We start from the raw sequence: 6498 nt of genomic DNA, 5'->3' as shown, positions 1-6498 counted from the left end.
CAGCTCATGGGCAGTGGCCGCCAGCCAGGCCACATGGTCGGGCAGCGGGGCTATGGAAACACGGTCTATTACAGGAATAACCACATGGGGGCTGGGCCCTCACTCACTATTGGAGTTTGAGGGGTGCATGAAACGAGGACATGTTGATGCCCATCACAAGAACCACCTCCGAGTTTGGAAGTCGATTGGAATGAATCGGTGGGTATCCTGGTGTCCTCTCTTGAGGTGGCCGCCCAGGGCAGTGAAACAAGGGGACAGTGGGGGCTGTGGCAACGCAGAGAAAGGCTGAAACTCTATATCCACTTGCATCCTCTGCGGCTCAAAATACCAAAAAGAGCCGTTCTGGCTGCCAACCGGACACTACAGACAGCTAGGAGGCCGATTCCCTGGCAGGAAAGCCTCGAACGCACCTGGCAAGTCAGAGCAGTACCGGTGACCCCGAGGGTGACAAATGGGCCTTGACAGGAACACGTGTTCTGGATTGGGCTTTGCTCGCTCAGTGGTGGATGCGAACGGTCAGAATGCTATTAAAAAACAAAAACAGAACACAGCACACAGCTATACTTCAATTAGAAATTTTAAAAACCAGGGGCGCCTGGGTAGCGCAGTCGTTAAAGCGTCTGCCTTCAGCTCAGGGCGTGATCCGGCGTTCGGGATCAGTCCCACATCGGGCTCTCTGCTGGGAGCGCCTGCTTCTTCCTCTCCCCTCCCCTGCTGTGTTCCCTCTCTCGCTGGCTGTCTCTCTGTCACATAAATAAATAAAATCTTTAAAAAAAAAAAAAAAAGAAATTTTAAAAACCAAAGCACACGAGAGGACGGGTCCTGTGAGGACAGCTCAGCGACATCTGACACGTCTGGGCTCCGCTCCTGCCCCAGAGCACGATCGGCGGGCGCTGAGCGTCACAAGAGACTCCCCGTCGTTAGGTCACCACAGAGGAGCAACCGCTCTCTGACTTCTGGCGTTATACGTTAGTCCTGATCGTCCACGTCACATACAGAGTCACACTCTTGCGTGTGTGGCTCCTCACTCCCGGTGCCGTGTCCGTGAGATTCACGCCTTGCCGCGGTGGGGCAGCCACCACAGCCCAGGCTGTTCGGGGGGCTGCAGCTACTCCATGTGCGAGATGCGCTAAATTTATGTATGTATTTCTGTCCTATGCAGGTATGTTGTTTCCCATTGAGGGTGAAACATTCTGCTCCTAGAACATTCTGATACATGCCTCTTGGGGCACATGTGGGAATAAAACATACTGCACCGGTTTCAAATGCTCAGTCACATTTCGTCACACCAAAAACGTGACAAACCATAATGTCCCACGATGGGCAAACAGACACGCTGACAGAGTAACGCTTGCGTGGAGACTGGGAACCGGCGCGGAAACACTAAAAGCGGGGAGTGTTGGCCATGGAGGCATGAGGTACTAGTTTACACACCCTCACAGAGTGTGCGCTCACCCAGCGTGAGTGGGGCTACAGGACCAGTCCCCACTACACACTTTCCTGGGGATCTGAGGAGGAGGGTAGGGACAGGTGCCACTGTGACTCCACAGTCCTTCCCAAGGGCGAGGACATCGGTATGACTCTGGCTCCCCTCAGCGTTCTCTCTTCCGACCCGATGCAGAGGCTCAGGACGGGCTGCGAGCGCCAGAAACAGGAAGGATTCCACGCAAGACACCATAACTCATTAAGCTCTGATGTGGGGAATTCCCACTTGGAGCCTTGAAGGGGAGGGCTCCACCTGCACCCCAGCCGAGCAAACCTGGGGCTCACAGCACAGCTACATCGCCTGGTGGTGCCTTACCCGCCAGTCCTGTCCCTGTGTGACCCTCCCTCTATGACCGAGCATGGATTGAGCGGGAGGGCCTTGCCAGACCGGTGTTGCTGCCCACAGTAGACCCACTCAGCAGCCACCCATAATGTCCCTGAAAGGCAGAGAGTTGGGTATAAATCCAGGAAGTAGAAAACAGCTGAGGGAGTAAAGGAATGGATAAAATTCGCTGTGTAATGAGGAAATCCAATAGTACGTTAACGCCTCCGAAGTGTGAGCAAGAGATGGCCCTGTCTCTTAGCTCAGTTACCCAGCGCTGAGAGAGACAGCCATAGGCTGCGAGAACATTCCTGCTCCTGGAACCAGGCAACACTGGATGGAGCCAGCGGCCGCAGTGACCCTGGGAGGCCCGTCCTCCAGCAGGCAGATGCGTGACTGTTAATGACCGGAGGGGACTCTAGTACCATGTCGCGTCTCTGCGGTTCTGCTCCTACTGCTACACGAGGGATCTGTGCTCAAAGACCAGGGCGTGGCCTGTGGGATAATACAAATATCTGGTCTTTGTCCCGGTTCATGGCACGAGCTCCCCAAGCCTTGCCAGGATCTCCTGAGTGATAACAGCATCCCCGGTATGCTCATGAGACGACCTGGCTGTGGGTCCTGGACAGCTTCAGGTTGGGGGCTGGCGACCAGGAGGACCAAGCCATGACTACAGAGTTGGAGGCATTGGCCTCACGCCCGACCTCTGGCCCCCAGACCTGCATCCCCAACAGCCAGGGACTGGATCAAGGGTGCCTGTGTCCTGAAGCTTTTGTGAAGACTTCTCAACAGTGGGGTTCAGAGGCTACAGAAATGGCCAGCACATCCAGTGCTCTGAGGGCAGCAATTCAGAGTCTACAGCAACAAGAGGCTCCTGCCCGAGGAACTTCCTGCGGCTACGCTCCTTCGCCTCATGTGTCTGCTCGTGGGTATCCTTGTGATAAACCATGAGTAAGCGTGGAAATTACTCCTGAGATCTAGGAGCTGTGCTGGCAAATTACTGAAGGTCCAGGGTATCCCGACTTCACAGCCAACTTGAACACGGTGCAGGGCACATGGGAGCCTGAGGCTGAGATTCGCCCATGGGCAGAGGGCCATCTCGCGGGATGAGTCCGTCCCCTTGCGCGCGCAGGCTCACTCAGGTCGACAGTGTCAGACGTGAAACCGGGAGTTGGAGGACTCCCAGGTGGTGACAGAGAATCAGAGAGCCGGGGCGGGGGAGAAACCCTCTGATCCGCAGGGACTTGAGAGTAAGAGCAAGCAAGTAACCCCGCACCTGTCTCGTCCAGGAGCAAAGGATAAGCAGAGCTGAAGTGTGTCTATCACGTCCCTCCATCTGCCCTGCTGTTCACCGTCCTTGTTGGAAAGAGTCAGCAGGCCCCAAATGGAGTCACCGATGCTACACACCCACCGAGAACGTCATACTGAACCTACTGCAGCTTCAGCTTGTCCCAGAAATGTGACCTGCCATCGGCCCCCAAGAGGTCCTGCCCCGCTGGACGGAAGCCCCGGAGAATCACTTCCTTCCCCCTTAGCAGGGCCCCTCGCTCCAACAAGGCCCTGTTTACTCATAGTTTCCTGGTTCCCACTCCCTCTGCCTTGAAAACCCTTCCCTTCCTGCAGCTGGAAGAGGCTCCTTGCTCTCTGCTGGCTGGCGGCTGTCGGAGTCACGCACTGCTGGATAAACCTGACCTTCCGTGTTCTCAGTTGAGCTGCTGTGCGTGAACCGTGCCGACTTTGCGGGACAATCCAGCTACCCTAGAAAACCAGGCCGGTGCCGTGTGCGTTCACTGGTTGGTTTCTCGTTGCGCAGCGGTCCCTAGGAGCCGGCAGAGGCTGGAGATTCCTGCCCAAAATATTGCCAGGCACAGGGAAATAGAAACATTCACAGGACACGCGGCACACAGACCCACGCACATCATATACAGACCTGGGTTCTCGTCCTTGCAGGAGCCAGGCAGGGCTAATATGCCTGAGTGGTCATGCCTTCAGCCCACCTGGCCTCCGCAGGAACTGTGATTGGAAACTGCTGCGAACAACAGCTGGGTCTAGTCTCACAGCATCGGGGCACGACCAGGAGAGCTGTCATCTATCAGCCACTCGTTCCTTCACCAAACCTGGGCCAAGCTCCCAATCAAGCTGCAGCCTGGCGGCTCCAAGAAGGCGATGAGCTGTTCTTTCTCCACCCCTGGCCCCCTGCACCCCAGCGGCCTTCCCTACCTGAGGACAATTCCACCCTCAGGGTCTGGCCAGAACCGCCTCTCTCCACAGAAGAGCAACACTTGTTTTCCCCAATCCTTCCAGGGGCCCGGCCTGAGGTATCCAGACCCCGGCACAGGCTGGACCGCCTGGCGACCTGGTGAGAGAGAGGCCGCCACTGTGCAGTGCGTGGGACAGGTGGTGCCCGCAGCAGTGTGTCCCCCAGCCCCAGAGCAGCAGCAATGGCCGGGCTGGCCACAGCATCCAGTGTCCCGCCTCACCTGAGGCGCAGATGCGACAGCGACATCCGTGCAGCGGCAGAGGCCGGGTTCCGTATGACACACAGCCCGACGTGCACCTGCCACTGTGCTCCTGGCTTCCCGGCCGAGCTGCTCCGTGACCGTCCGCGCTCACACGTTACAGACAGCAGCTGCGCCGCAGCCACGTGTGAGTGTGTATTGTGTGGTGTGTGCGTGTGTGCATGTGCGCGCGCTTACCTTTCCGTCTAAGTCGGAGCAGGGCCGAATTCCGCGTGTTTGCTCAGAGGAACCGCGGCGCAGAGGCGCGCATTCAGAGACGTTCGTCCCCCGCCGTGAACTGCTCCCTGATCCTCCCCGAGCACGCCCACAACCCAGACTAGCGTGTGTGTCACACATCACACCGCCCACGGACAACGACGTCCTCCCTTCTCTTCACCAGGGAAGGGAAACGAGTGAGATGCGATGTTAATGCCCCTGCCACCCGGCCTCCGCCTCCTCACCGAGAGCTCAGCGGCTGCAGGTCGGCCTGTCCCCAGACCCACAGACTCCGAGGACCCGGCACAGGGTCAAGGACTCTCCTGTTTAACAAGCCCTAGAAGCGGGGCTGCGGCACGGCCACGGGGAATCCTAAGCTACTCTCCTTTTTTTTTTTTTTTTTTTAAGATTTTATTTATTTATTCGACAGAGACAGAGACAGCCAGCGAGAGAGGGAACACAAGCAGGGGGAGTGGAGAGGAAGAAAAAGCAGGCTCATAGCGGAGGAGCCTGATGTGGGGCTCGATCCCATAACGCTGGGATCACGCCCTGAGCCGAAGGCAGACGCTTAACCGCCGCGCCACCCAGGCGCCCCCTAAGCTACTCTCCTGCTGCTGAACGGGTGATGCGACGACCAGCCGGGGCTGCACCTTGTAAACACAGACACACCAGCCGGATTTCCCAGATGCAAACCGCGTGTCCCGGGTCTGGCGGCGACGTGCGCCGTGAAGGAGCGATCAGTGCGGAGCACCTCCCTGTTCTGGAGGCAGCACCTTTACTAATGCAGCCTCAGACCACCGCTGCTCTGTGGGGCTCCAGCACAGACGGCCCTCCCGCTGCCCCCAGTGCCCTGTCCTTCCTCACCGCGCCGCCCCCCCCCCACCCCGCGCTCACAGCGCCTCCCCTGCACGCCAAGTACATTCCATTTTCAACAAACCGCCATCCTTGACGCACAGATGCTATTTCCCAACTGAGCAGCAATGGAAGGAGACTCTGCCCCCCCCAGTCCTCGACTTCGGACTGGAGCCAGCACAAGATCACTAGGGCAGAGGGTGGGCAAGCAGAGGACGGAAACTGACGGGAACTAATTCAGAATGAAAAATGAGGGCCAGCCTCCTGTCTGCTAGTCCACAATCTGCTCCTCTGAGAAGACGGCGGAAGAGACGAGGGAACAGCCGAGCCCCAGAAGGAGGGCAAGACCTCCATGAGTCTGAAAATAACCTCTGGATGCTCCGGATTCGTGGGCCTTGTGGAGACACCGATGGGCCGACTACCTCCTGCCGCCTTCAGACAGGAGGCACTCGAAGCTGAATGAGACCAGAACTCCTCCCCGAACATGAAAACAGGCTAATCCTGTACAAAAACAGAGAAATGACAAGTAAACCCCCAAAGATGGGCTGAGGGCCCAACCCAGGTCTGAGCCCAGGCTGACCCGGCCCCACGACGTTGCTGCCCACGGTCGGTCCCGGAGGCAGGACGAGGTCTGGGTGATGTCCGAGTCTCTGTGATCCCAGGTCCTGGAAGGACAGGTGCTACTGGAGGGACAAGGACGAAAGAGCAGAGAGACTCCCCGGCTGAGCAGGGGCCATGTCACACCCACGCTGAACTGAGCACCCACTGGGCATGACGCTCCTCCTCCCGACGCTCCTCACAGCCTTCGCCTGTCCCCACCCAGAGGAGACCCAGCACACCAAACTCGCAGATTCCGGAAGGTTCTCAGTGCTTCCATTTATTTCCTCTCTCAAACTTCAGGAATCCTCTCCTTTCACTAACTGATCCACTCCTCATGACAACAGGAAAAAAACCAGTTCCCAACCAGAGTCCTCTTGTCATCAGGAAGTAAGAAGTCATAGCTCAGTGTAACACAAAGTAAAGACAGGGATGGAGATGGCCCACCCTCCCTCGGCCAGAACACGAAAGCAGATGAGGAAGGAGAACACAGGGCGGTCAGGGCGGGGAGAGTGGGGGGGGGGGGGT

The sequence above is a fragment of the Ursus maritimus genome, unplaced genomic scaffold (assembly GCF_017311325.1).
Source record: "Ursus maritimus isolate PB19 unplaced genomic scaffold, ASM1731132v1 scaffold_30, whole genome shotgun sequence".
Lineage (NCBI taxonomy): Eukaryota > Metazoa > Chordata > Mammalia > Carnivora > Ursidae > Ursus > Ursus maritimus.
This window is presented reverse-complemented; position numbering follows the sequence as displayed.